This window comes from Gambusia affinis, linkage group LG21, assembly GCF_019740435.1.
Source record: "Gambusia affinis linkage group LG21, SWU_Gaff_1.0, whole genome shotgun sequence".
NCBI lineage: Eukaryota > Metazoa > Chordata > Actinopteri > Cyprinodontiformes > Poeciliidae > Gambusia > Gambusia affinis.
In genome coordinates, this window is record NC_057888.1 from 6782379 (window position 1) to 6796586 (window position 14208).

Here is a 14208-nt window from a genome sequence, read left to right on the forward strand (position 1 = left end):
TATTGTCATTCCTGCTGCCTCTGTTCCAACCACTGCAGTTGCTGCTGCTCACGCTGAGTCTGCAGTGATGGATGACTGAAATATGGTGTGCAGAAAATGTTGAGTCATGGTTTGTAATTGGGTGGAGTAAAACACTGCGGCCTGTAGAGGGCAGTGCAGGGATTGCATCAGAAAGGCAAGAGTGTAAACTATGAGTTAAATCGTATTTTAAGACTTGTGATTTAACACTTTTGCTTAATAGCTGCAGAGTGCTCAGAAATAAAAGTTAATTTAATGTTGAACATTTTTCATTTATATTAAGACAAATATAAGATGATGTTTAGTTATTTGTAACTATTTTAAAACTCAACTGGTTTCCATGATGAAATCATATTTATGTTGTCCCATGTATTTCCAGGCAGTAAACACAGTTTTATTTCTCCTGCTGATGTATATCCATGGTTCAACAATGTGCTGCTTCATGCCAGATTGCCAGCTGAGGTTAGTCGTTCCTGTTCCCTGCCATATGGACAGATAAGTGGTTTAAGCTCCTAATGGATGAACCGGCTGCCCTGCAGACGCAGGGTTGATCTGTTAGAGGAGAATGGTGATTACAAGACAAAGAGCTGCCATAACTCAGACGTCAGAGCTCAGTCAGGGTTTTAAATCTGGAGTGGAGTCCCTGAGAGGCATTTACAGATTTCTGCTTCCAGCTCATGTTCTGCCCAGTCTTTGTATCTGAGATACAGCATCTTATATTTAGTCGAATTGGTCTTTGAGGTTCACTGTTGGACCATTTTCTGTTGATCAGATTGTCTTTGTGTCTAACCAATTGTAGTAAAATGTCTATAGATCCCATTTTGGAATGGTTGTTCACCTGTTTCATGCCCATATTTACACCTGTACTCCATATGGGTTTTATATGGGAAGATAAATATGCCTAAAATAAGATTATCTAAAGCGTAACATATTGTTCCTCTATAGTGCAACTCTAAATGAAAAGTGAAAAACATTTGGATTCTACTTTTTTTTTTGTTACCAAACCAATTGAAAACCTAACCAAGGCCTATGTCATACTAACTCGCTCTGAGTCTAGTTTGTAAAATCTATGTGGGCCCCATTTATTTCCTGTCAAGCCACTTGTTTGAGTTGTTTTCATAATTGTAAAGTGTTACATAATGGACCTCTTGTAATACTCTGTATAGGTTTAATTCAGGATAAATCCAGTTAATGAGAGTTATATGTAATGTAAATTATTTTCATTTCCATTTGAGACCCAGAGAGGGAAACTAACTGTTTTGGTACATATAAATTGTATTTACTCAAGCCTAGCGTGTCAAAAAGTCCTTTATGAGCCCAGGAACATCAAGTCAGAACAAAATCCATATGGTTCTCAAGTACACATGATGGCTAAGATCTTTTGTGTTGACAATTTTTGGCTTGCTGCTGTTTTATTGCGTCTAAGATGTGCAATTTTAACTGATTCCATTTAAGATCTGCATGGGGTGTCCAACTGGTGTTGTTGATGGTAAAGGTGGGACTCATATGGGACCTAGATTTTGTACATTTATATCTACATGAGCACCAATCCAGTCTGAGAAAAGTCCATATGGGGCCCATGTACAGTAAGTGACCTGACTGTTTTGTTTCAATAAAATTTAAAGTCACAGCAATTGTATTCTGCTTTTATCACCTGGTCATTTTTGTAAAGTGGGGCCCATATGGGCCCTCAGACTATTGCATAAACTGGTTTTCTTATTTCCCAATTGAGAAACAACTCAGGACTTACATGAGGACCCCAGTTAGTTTTGCAAATATCCATTGTAACATAATAGTTTGTCCCTTAAAAGAAGCTTATTTAGTACCCATACAACCTGATTATAATCATGTTTGATGCTTTACACACCCAATGCAGGTAAAATATGGGACCCATAAGGGTCATGAATGGATTGCATCATATCATGCCCATTTCAGATCAAGATAAGGCTTATGTAGGGAGTCTAAATTTGGATTGTATTTAGTCAATCCAGGTGGGTCCCATAAATGGGGCCCATTGGCAGCCACCCACATACAATATTGATTTAGTCTGGACAACCAAAGGATTAGTCACCATGAAGTCTGAGAAAATCTGTGTTTGAGTCATTTAGTTCAAATTTAACCTGACCAAAATCTATTTGTGATCCGTTTAACCTTGGAAAAAATCCATATGGCCCAATTTGATACCCATCTCGTCCGTGAAGTGTCATTATGGGGCTCTTTTAGTGCCAATTTACTCATACCAAAATTCATTTTAAGAACAAGACTGGGTAAAATCCTATTTGCACACCTTAGCTGGTCTGTTTTGTGCTGACATAACACTGATTTGTCATTAGAGTTCAGGGATATTTAATCAGAATAAATCATAGATAGGAATTAAATCAATTAAAATTGAATAACATGTCAATTTCTTCTGAAAATAAATCTTAAAAAGCAGCAAACGTCCACAAAAAACATGGAGAGCTTTAAATCAAGAAAAATTAAAAACGATGACGTTTTAAGGGCAACATATGAAGAAATTGAGAATAACTGATTCAACACTCTAATACTAAATGAAAAGTATGTTTTATTGGCCCACTCTGCTTGGTAGAGAAGGCTGTGTTATCTAATTATCAACAGGTGTCCCATAGAGGTGCTTTTATGCCACCCTCTGCTGGCTGGCAGGACTCCAAGAGTTGAGTCTTCCTGACTCTTCATCATTGCATCACTTCATCCTCTTGTGAGAGACAACTACCTTAAAACCTTAAAGCCTTTGAGCTAGCGGGTGAGTTTTTACCACGATCCTCCGATCAGGGAGGAAACTGCAGCAGTCCTCATTAAAATTCTCTGCCCGTCCTCACTCCCCGAGAAATCCTCCTGGCGGTGGATGGGTGGCACCGGCGTCCTGCGCACCGAGCCACCGCGGACCGCTGCTTCATCACCGGTGGCGGCTAAGGAGAGGAAGGAGGGCTGCTGCTTCACGTCCGGGTCTATTTATGGCGTCAGCACCGAGAGAGGAAAGGTGGGCTCACATGTTCGGGAGTCCGGCGAGGGGAGGCGCCCTGCGCATCTAGAGTCTGGTGCTTTACAAACACCAGCCGGCCGGGACACCCGCACGGAGACTCAGTCCGCGTCTCTGTTGGCTTCTTCTTTTCTGCGTTTATTAACGACGGGAACGGGCAACATGTGCACCTGGGTGGTGTGAAGTCCGGCAGCGCAGTTAGTCGGATGCGTTTTTCTCGGATACGCCAAGTACCCGACGTTTCAGAGCACCTTGTGTCATAGGTAAGGACCTCCACTTTATCCCACTTCCTCACCCTGTTCTCTGCACCTTATTGACTCATTGCTTCTTTAATATTCAGAGCATCTCATATGGGTGTTCCAAGCAATCGTGATCTCCTGTGATGGTGCCAGGTATAGGATTTTGAACATCAAGTCATTGTGAATACTGCAGGAAAGCCAATGTAATCATTTAGCTGATTGTACTGGATGATCTGGATATTGGTGGAATAAAGTAGAGAACAGTCCAGGATAAGATGCTGAGATGTTGTTGGTGAGGTATTTGAAGATTCCTGGAGATCGCCAGTAATAATGCACAGGAGGTGAATAGGTCTTGTGTTTTCATCATTCATCATCTCTGGTTTGTAACTCTTGTTCTGCAACAAGAATTATTGGGAATACCATGCATTGAGATGGTGATGGTTTGTGAAGATGCAATGATTGGTTTGCTTTTCCTCCTCTGATAAACTTTCTTAAGTCGTACAACTTGCACACATCTGCCTCAAAGATCTTCCAATTTCTTAATTGCTTTAACGACCTGGAAGTAACAAGGCAAACAAAAGAGACAACTCTCCTAAAAATGTTCAACTCTAATACCAGCCCTCCCATTTCAGGACAGAACCCTAAGCTTTGTGCTTCTTGGACTAGTTGGCTCTCAAAGAGCCCAGGTTTAAAGTGTCCACTTACTGATCCTGCCAGCCAGCCCTTCCCATTGTGTCAGGAATGTCTGGTCGCATGTTGTCCACATAAACCCCCCAAAATCCTTTGTTCTGTTTGGAGGGGGACAATCCTCCAGAGCCATGTGGGCCATGAGTGGGGGGATGGAGCAAGAGGGGACATCTGTAGCTGACAGCTCCCTCGGAGCAAGCTGACACGCTGGGACAACATGAATGGGGTATTAGGGAACACATCAGCAAAGCACTTAGGGCTAATGAGGACATTTATGCTGTGTGTGCAATGCTTAGTGACCAGTTGGGTTTATCCCGAGGGACCAATAGGCTATTAATGATGCCCCATTTTTGACCGAATGAAGGCAAAGGGAAAAATAGAGATGACCTGTGTGAACTTGTTCATCCTCAGTTGTTGCTGCTTTCTTCAGACATTTAGATCTTTGAGACAGGAAGAAACATAAAATGTCCTCAATTTCACCAGTATGGAAAACACCTGAAGAACATATTCATTATGATAATTATCAACTTGAATGGTATCAAGGCAATCCAAATCGAGATAACAGATTATAAACATTTTCACAAGTGTTTCCATGTTCTTAGAAGTTGAAAGTTTTAAGCTGAAAACTTTATTGGAGGGCATCTTGAAGTGCAATTTCTGACCAACCCAAAATCCAACGAAAATCTGGATTTTTGTCGCAGCAGTTTCATAATCTGCTGACACAATGTGTGCAGAAAAATGGGAGAAAGTGAGTTTTTACAACATATTTAGAAGACCTAGTTATTTTTTAAAGAAAATGTGAAATTAAATTTATTGATTAGACCCATATCAGGTGCCAGATAGGACATATACAGTTGGTGCATGAATATGGAGAACCATTTTGTGTTGTTAGTATATATCAAGTTGGGTAAAACATGTCTTTAGTTTACAAAGGAATCCCTGACTATTATTACTGTCAAAGCCAAATTACTTTTTAAATGTTGCAGTATTGGCCATGAGCTTTTACTTTGAAAACCTGTAACTTACACTGCATTAACCTTTAATTCAAAATATAACCACCCAGCTTGTCTAAATTGTCAGTTACTGCCAACTGAAAATTTATGTGCGCAGGCGAAGACATTAGTTTTAAGCAGTTAAACGTTGGGAAATTTACTCTCCGCCTAGATATAAACAGTATTGTCAGAAGTTTTACATGTAGATCCATCAAAAAAAAAAAACAGCCTGGTGATGTCCAAAGATCAATGAACCACCATTATTTTATCAAATATGACCTTTTCATAAATTTGATTTATAAAAAGCTTTCTTGCCTGAAAAATCCTAAGAAAGACTCCTAAAAAAAAGCCTGGGCAACTGTTTATGCTTTGTAAAAATCCAAGAATATTTTATTAACTTTGTGAAACCTTTAGTTGATTTTAATTTTTAGTTTACAAAAATGCAGCAATTCCAGTCTTAGTAAACGAGAATCACTGAATTCACTGAGTTTATCAAAAATGACGGCGGTGAAAATTTGAGCTCGGTCACTTCGACACGGCCCCATTCAGCCTGATGTATGCTGTCAGCTTTGGGAGGAATTTTTCACAGGACAGCCGCTGAACAATCTCTGCAGCTGCTCTCTTATCACCAGTGTCAGGAAAAGGTCCGCATTAACAATGGAAAAACACCCGGAAAATATTGGCTGTTCCATCCAGCAGCGGTGGGCCTCTGTGAGGCGAGCTTATCGGAGGAATTCGCAGGAAAAGGGAAACTCTGGCTTGTGACTCCTGTGGCTAAATGTCCGAGCTGATGGGAAAAGGGCCGACCGGGAACTTAGAAAGCGGGAATTATAATTATAAGTCGGCGTCCCTCATGACTGGTTCAAAGTGGTACATAGTGAGGTGGAATGTGGCCCCCCGTGGGGCCTCAGTGGTACACAGCCTGTGCTCAGGTTGGACTTTGTGCTTTCCTTCACCAAACAGAAAACGGTCCAAACCAGAATTATTTTCTAAATGCCACACTTTATTAGCTATTTTGGAAATTACTTCTGTCTAAAGGGAGTCATAGGTTGTAACTACAGGGGGGATCTAAAGTTGAATAGCAGGGAAAAGCTACTTAACTCAACAATGATAAAAGAAAAAAAAAAACAGCTTTTGATTTTGTTGAGCAGAACCCCTCAACGTTTTCTCCCTCAAGGTGTTGGTTCTCTTGGTCGTTATTCTGTATGCAGCAGTTTCATAATCGCGATGAAACACAGACCATGTGGTCTCTGGGGTCAACAAAAGGCCTGATAAACACCAGCAAACACACCTGCCCACGCAGAGCAGTAGCAACAGGAAGAAAAGTGGGAGTTGGAACTGACTGTTATGGGGACTGGAGCAGGCGATGGGCACAGAGAGATAAGATGTGCGGGAAACCATCGGAGCATGAGCCGTTTACAAGCGGGGGGGATTCCTGACATTCCTCAGCTGCAGTCATGCCACTCCGATCTGCACCTCCACCCACTGATGGTCACCTTCTGGGACCAAAGGGATCCAGAAAACGACTGGCGGGGAGTTGGTTTAAATATGTTGCATAATGTTTTCCAGTGTTGCTATGGAGACTTTCAGGAAGCTGAGCAGTCAGACAGCTGGTTGAGGAGCATCTTCTTCACGTGTTTGTAGCTTTAACCTGGAATAAATCTGGAACATCGACTCTTCCATGTGTTGATAAAGATTTGGTGCTTGAACAAATAGAACTAAATGTCTTATATTCACTCAAAATACAAAGAACTAAGGTGGACATTTATGATTCTCAGAAAGTTTTACCTTTTTTTTCCAAAGACATTTTTATTCTCAAAAACCTATTGAAACATCTTCTTATTTTGCTAAGATCTAATATTCTGTGTAAGAAGATGTCATTTAAGTAAGGCAAAACCTACAAGATTAAAAAGGAAAAGCATTGTCTGTCCTACCACCACAAACATAAATGCAGAGTTTGCCAAACACTACTGGAACTATAACTTGAACGATATGCTATGGACAGATTAAATTTAAGACCTCCAATATTGGCCCAGTGTGAAACAAAAAAGGAAACCAGGTTAGCGGATCTATGGTGCTGTGAGCCTTTTTTTTTCTACAAAGTGTTTAGATTCTTGTTAGCATCTGAGAAATACTAGCAGGCTTTAAAGAGAGAGTCCAGTGAACTGAAAATGGGTCACCACTAGCTCTTTCAGCAGATTAATGGCCCAAAACGTGACCAATTAAGGAGGATATAAGAGACAGGAAGAAAATCTAAAGATTATTGTTTGAAAACTTCAGCAAATGCAATCAAATTTCAATGTACATTTCTCTCATGGGTGCCAAGAAATTTGTTGGCTTATTTTCAGAACTTTCTCCTCTGCTTTGCAATATTTTTAAACATTTCATCACATTCTGTGGAAAAGCATTTAAATACAATAAAAAATGCAACATTTAGTTGTTATTTTGAATCTGACTTATGTTTTATCAGCCCAGAGCCGCCTGACTTTTCTGAAGCTTATAAGATGAGAGGTTGTTGAGTGAAATATCTTGACAGATCGGGGATGGATTACTCTGACATTTTGCACAGACGTTCATGTTCCCATTTTAAGGTGAACTGACCTTCTTACGCAGCAGACACTTAGACTTCTCATGCCTTTAAAGGCACAGGAGGAAATCGTCCTAAACCACTGAGCTTTGTATACGTGAGCGCGGTGATGGATCCCTGAAGTGCCCAGTTTTTCTTCAGCTGCACTTTAAAAATACTTACAGTTCTGCAAAGATTGAATCAAATCTCTTATAGGAGGAAGCCAGGAGTCTTGGCTTTACTTTGGTCTTTATCGCTCCAGTCCGTGAATTAGCATCTTGCATCAGTTTCCTTCCTACTGCATTCTGTTTGAAGAGAATTTGTTTGTGTCTTTAAGATCAGAGAAGCCTTTAATCTGGCTTTCCTATCAGAGAGAGAAATATTCCAAAGAGACGCAGGAGAAAAATCAAAGTGGGTGTTATTGGATGTGTTGTTTAAAAAATTAACTGCAAGAAATGTTTTGGTTTTGGATCCACTTTTGTATTTCTTTACCATTTTGTGCAAATGATCGGGTCCAATGGGATTATGGTGGTAGGAAAGGTAGTGAGGGTGTTGACTCAGGGATTGACAAAACAAGCAGGTGTATGCCCAGTGATGGTGGGGAACACCTGTGAGGATTAATCAGAGCCTTGGACGGATGTCCACCTGTGACCCCGACTAACCAGGAAGCAAATCATCACCCATTTCCCTGGAAAACCGCAGCTGTGGAAATAAGAAGCTGGGGTTTTTGAGGAAACATGTTATTAAAAATGAATGCCTGCTGGAGTAAAGACTGCCCAGAAAGATCCTTTCAGTTTTTACTGGTCTCTCATTTAGGTGCTAACTGTTTTGTTTCTGGATTAATATAGAAAAGGAAAACGTACTGCAGAAAAAGACACCAAATGTTTTACAGACAGAGAGATTTACAGGCTTCATTTTAATTAGATCTAATTCCTGTTTCATTGTTTAAATTTTCATCCATCCATTCAACTATTCATTTGTTCATCTATCAATTAATTTGACTCCTTCATCCATCCATCTGTCCATCTATCCGTGCATCCAACCATCCATCCATGCATGCATGTATTATGTAGAAATGTGTAGGAATTTGGCACATAGTCAGTATCAAACAGAATTTTTCTACCTGGGATCCCAAATCTAAGTAGGATCACATGTTAAGGGATTCGGAGTCCCGCCCCTTCCACCATGATGGCTCTCGTTATTGGGTTCTCATCCCACTGTCAGCAGCTAATTGTTGCTGTGAACTGATGAGACAAGAGGCAGCAGCTTCCCTATTTGATCTTAGAAGCTTGATCATCTTCATTTTACCACTCCTGTTTACAAATTGCTGTATTTCCTTTTCACACATGCAAGGCCACCTTATGATAATGTGCGTCTCACTAAATCTAATTTATATCGAGCAAGAAAGAGCATGTGGAGCTATTGAGAGTTTATACCCACCACTTTCAGTCTGTGTTATGCCCCATGTCACACAGCTTATTTCAGGGCTGCTGGAGAGTATGATTGATGAGACCGCTACAGCTGATGGGCTTTCAGGTAAAGTGTTGGTAAAATCACATCAGGTAGGATGTGATTTACTGGAGAGGCGTCTGGTCCATTCAGCAAATTACGTCCTAAATACCAAAATGGCTCTGAGTGTTGAGGGAAGAAATGGAAACTTTGCAGAGTAGTGAAAGCTTTACTTCTTCAACTTTTTTGAAGCATTATAGGCTTTAAACATACAAAAACATTTATTAAACTAAATATTGTGGCTTGGGATCTGGTTAGGATGCTTCCTTGGTGGGGAGTCTCATCAAGGAGACCCAGAGTAAAAACAAATGGATATAGTTAAAGAGACAATTAAAATACTTTGCATAAATACTAATGACATAAAAAGAAATGCTCAAAAAAATTCCCCAATGTGGTTGATTTAAAACAATTCTGGAAAGAAAAGTTTGTTAAAATTTCTCCACAGTGAAAAATTTATTGTCTGTCATCACAAAAAAAAGTTGTCCAACCAGTATTTGGCTTTCAACCCAATAACTTTTTCACACGAGGTCTGGTTAGTTTGGATTTACCCCTCGGTAAATTAAGTCATTTCTTGAAATCTGCATTTCAAATCTACTGAGATTAATATGAAATGGAAACATTTAAGCGGAAGACGGAGGTATCCTGCCAGGAGAGCAAACACTTTTTCACGACGTGGTATATATGCTGCCATTTTAAATTGACCTTTGATGGCTTCCTGCGCATGAATAGCTTTGTCACTCATGATTTGCCAAATGAAACCTTCAGTTTCGGCTGAACCGTTCCTCAGTATGACAGCTGCTGCTGGAACCAGAACAGAGAGTGTATTTCTGATCTCTTCTTTGCCTAATGTGTCTCAGCATTTGACATTTTTCCACAATCAAGGCGTCAAGCACCTCTGGGAGAATCCCTCCAATGTGAAACTATCAGCATAATTCACCTCCTGATTAAAGAGCATTAATTATTCCCTTCTCCTCCTCTGATTTGCATCACAGTCTAGCAGATTTGCGCCTTGGGGGCTAATCCGAGACAGACGCACAAAAACTGTAATGACATGGTGAGATTTCGGCTCTTTTGTGGGTTGTAAACGTGTTTGTGGTGTCAGGGATGGTGATTTGGCAACCCCGTCACCATGGAGACAGTGCCACTATTGTGTAGGATGGATTTTTTTTTTCTAAGCGCACAATTGGCTTAAAAAATGAGAAACGGCAGAGCAATGTAATCTGATTGGATAAACTAAAGGCTCTAGAAACAAACTTCTGCTCTCTAATGTTTTATAATATGATGCTACATATTATGACTTTGGATTGCAGTTTCACAAAAGGTCATATTCGCTCTGTTAATGATGGTAAATTAGATTTTCTAATCTAAATCTAAACATCTTTGGTATTAATATGTAAAATGCATGTGTGAATGTGAGTTGTACAATCACATTAAAAGGTACTTCAGTGTCTCCATTTGTGCAAACCTTGTGAAAGCTTTCATACCCTTTTAACTTCTTCACATATTGTCAGTTGTATGTATTTTATTGGGACGTCATGTGATAAACCAGCACAAACTGTAATATTTATGGTAACTCTGGATGAGGTGCGTTGATCCACAATTCAGTTGGCTGACATGGCAAAGTCTACATTTCCCTTATGGAAGAGTGGAAGAGACACAGCAAACGTTTGGAAAAAATTTGCTCTCATGAAAGACCAATGAGGACAAAATGTAACTTTTTGGGTTTTGCGCAAAATGTTACCTTGAACACCTCATCCTCACTGTTAAACATAGTGGTGGCAGCATCATACTGTGGGGTTTGAGAAGAACATTATTTGAGCCAGGGCTGCACAATATATCATAAATATAACATAAATTTTCTACAATCAGACAGAGTGTTAAAGAGGAGCGGTAAATGCTAATAAGGTGGATTAGCAGAGCTTGCTAACAACTGATGTTGTCATCCAGGATTTATATCCAGGGAATATAAACCCTGCTGCCAACATATTTAGCTGTTAGCATGTCATGACATTCGTGAAACTGTGATACAGTAACAGTCTTCAGTCAGAGGTTCATTGCGAGACTGACTGCTACCAGAAGTCTTTAGTAAACACAGCATCACCATCCACTTTGAAGAAACTTGGATAGTATGAGTTACAGCAACATTTAGTTTCTCTTAGGAATAAATACAGAGTATTTTTAATTAAATTGAAATTTATAAACTGATGTTGTAGATTATCACAAAATCTTCAGCAGAAGAATTATATTCATATGTCTGAACGGCTCAGTCAGATTCCAAACCTGAATCTAAGTGCCAATTTGTGGCAAGACTTCACTTGTACCTCTGAGTCAAATCAGACTGAGCCTGAGCTGTTTTTGTTGGTAATTTGGTTAAATGCTTGTTTCAATCAGATCTGCTCCTTGAAAATCAATTCTTACATTTTCACTGCATGTTTACCAAACTAAGTCCAGACCAGACCAGATCACTTCTTCCGGGTTCTGAAATCAGTGAATATATTTCTGTTTTTCTGTGGTTTCAAATGAATACATAGTTTATGGGGTGTCCCTTAAGTGGAGCCTCAACAAGGACACATTTCAAGAGCAATTTTCACGGCATATTTAGAAAAAATGCCTATCTGAGTCACTGAGAAATGAACTGAAAGTGCTGAAAGGTGGTTTGTTTAGTTTGCATGTTTTGCACAGCTCTCAGTTGGGATCCTCAAATAAATTGGAGTAAACAACAAGATACAAAAACCACTAGAACAATGGCTGCATGCACAGCTTTCTCTTTTGTGGTACAGTCCTTTCCATCGGCTCTCTGCAGTCTCCCGTGGGGAACTCGCTCCGTTCTTGACTCTTTTGCCAGTCATTTGCTCCTCATCCTGCCATGTTGTTCACGGTTGGTGATGGAGGTACAGACACCTGCTAATTCTCTCTCAGCTAGACCTCCTCTCTCCATCTCTCAGCCAAGCGGCTGACATTTAACAGGGAGAGCTGTTAACAGGCTGGAGGAATGTCACTGACATTCACTTTGTATGATGTGGGATAGGTCAACCCCTGTTTCACTGTCGCTGTGCCCAGGACTGAGTTCAGCATGATGGTGATACACTGTCAGCCTGGCACTCCCATGTCCTTCTGTAACGAAACGAAGCAATCACAATATCCTGAAGCTGTTTGTCCACACACTATGCTTCCTTCAACAGGTTTGGATCTGCCTATTGGCTCTACAAAACATGTTCATGACATTTTTTTGCACAAATCATTCTTAGATAATGAGATTTTAGTTTGGTCAGTTCAGAATATTTTGAACTCTTTTATTAGAATGAGCTGCTTGTCTCTTTAAATCCGAAGAAGTTACTGCTGGTCACACCTCCAACTCACTATTATACAACTGTACATCTTTGAGAAGCAGAAGTGGAGCCTCCTGCACAACCAGTAAGAATGCAACAAGTGGTTTCTGGATGCTAAGTCAACAACAAAACACTTGTCTTTTACAGCAGCCAATAAAACCAGCTCAACAAAGGTGATGAATCTCAGCTTGGGTTGCTAGGTGACGCCTGGGCTTTGCTGCGGTTGCTAGGTAATTTGAGGTGTTACAATTGGGGGGGAGGGCTGAAAACAACAAAAAGCATCAACTTAAAAAGAAAAATTATCTGCCATCTGTTTTTAGAAGCAATAGAAACACAACTAGAAGTACAAAAATGGGAATTAAACCCTGACTGTTGACTCTGTATGACGTGGCGTCATCTGATTCGATCCACGCTGACTATGACTTGTTCCTCTACACATCTTTAGAGATGAAGCAAAGCTCCTCATCCTCTGGTAATTAAACTTCTGTCGCTGGGGCGTTTTTTTTCCTCCTGGTAAACTGTCAACACACAGACGCCCCTTTCTCTGAAGCCGAGGCCGATAATTAGTTCGCCGAGGGGTTTGCAGTGATTGCTTCATTATTTCCTCTACCAGGCATGTACACGAGATGTTTGATGGATGCTAGAGAGTAATCTGGGCAAAAGCAGCTTACAGAGTATATGTACATTGTTGCCCAACACCTATAAGAACAATTCACTGAGGAGCTTCCACAATGAGCTCTGTTGTTGCACATGGGCTTCTGGGCTCTCAGAGTTATCAGCACAGTGCAGAATCCTCCGAATCGCTTTGCTTCATTTTTCACAGCCGTTTAGCTGGATGCCGAGTGCAGGGCAGTAATTAGACACCCATTTTTGTTTGAAAATTGTTATTTTTGTTCTCTAAGATCTGCGAACCCAAGTCTGGGTTCGGTTGAAGAGAACTCTGGTATGGTCTGAATGAATATGTGGTGCCAAGCAGACTCCAAAAGCAGGAAGCAGACTATTCTGCAGGGCACTCTGGGTAAATACAACAAAAACAAACATGTGAGTATAATGCAAGAAGGAGAAATGACTGCCAACAACAAAAGAGAAATCCTACAACTGATGCTACTTCATTTTTGTTTACATTTTTTTAAGGACATTACATTTATGTCTAGATTTTCATGTCATTTGTTTCAGTAGTTCTTGATGCAGCACAGGGTATTGTAGATTATAAAATCTTCAGATTCCACTACTTTTTTTGCTGTCTGCTGCCTGAGGGTAATCTAAATAACATGTCACAAATTTTACCCCTCAGTCACCTCTTATTCTGACTGAGTTCCCACAGGACAAGGCCTCAGTTGGCTCTCCCTTTTAAAATGTCAAACCCGTCAGGTCGCCATGCTGTCATATCTTCTGTCATCAGCTGAACATCAGTCCCATGGCCGCTGAGAGGCTCCAGTCATTACAGCTGTGCCCGCCCCTGGTCCCCTGTCCATCGACTTTTAAACGTCTAGCTCCAAACCAAACATCATCTCTTTATCCACTGAAGGACACAGTGGTCACTTGTCTGGATCAGAGACTAAAGGCTCCGTCGCTTTAAAAACAAACCTCCTCTACAGAGTCCCAAGCACAAACCTAGGCATGCTGCAAAACATACAGTGTGTTCTTCTTGTAATTGGCTGATTAGGCTCTCTGTCTGTCTGAGTAACTGAGCTACTCATCCACCAGTAAATCTCCAGTCTCAGGCACACAGTCCTTGTGTTTTTGTCTGCCCTTGTCTGTTATCCTGATTAAAATGGAGAAGGCCTAACTCGATGTGTGTCAGAATACACACTCTCAGTACTAGCAGCTCTTGGCATTAATCCGTCTCACTAAAGGTGGGGGGATGGAG

At 40.6% G+C, this 14208-nt stretch overlaps 1 protein-coding gene across 5 annotated transcripts in view; it reads left to right on the forward strand.

Moving 5' to 3' along the window:
• Positions 1 to 2609: 2609 nt before the first annotated feature.
• Positions 2610 to 14208, forward strand: part of tmem108 (transmembrane protein 108) — a 39925-nt gene continuing 28326 nt past the window's right edge. The window contains exons 1-2 of one of the 5 annotated variants that reach the window (XM_044104515.1): positions 2653 to 2779; positions 2864 to 3279. The gene's annotated coding sequence lies outside the window, so the exon portion shown is untranslated. Of the gene's footprint in view, positions 3280 to 14208 lie in introns of all 5 variants that reach the window. The other 4 variants (XM_044104514.1, XM_044104516.1, XM_044104517.1 and 1 more) reach the window with 4 other exon arrangements.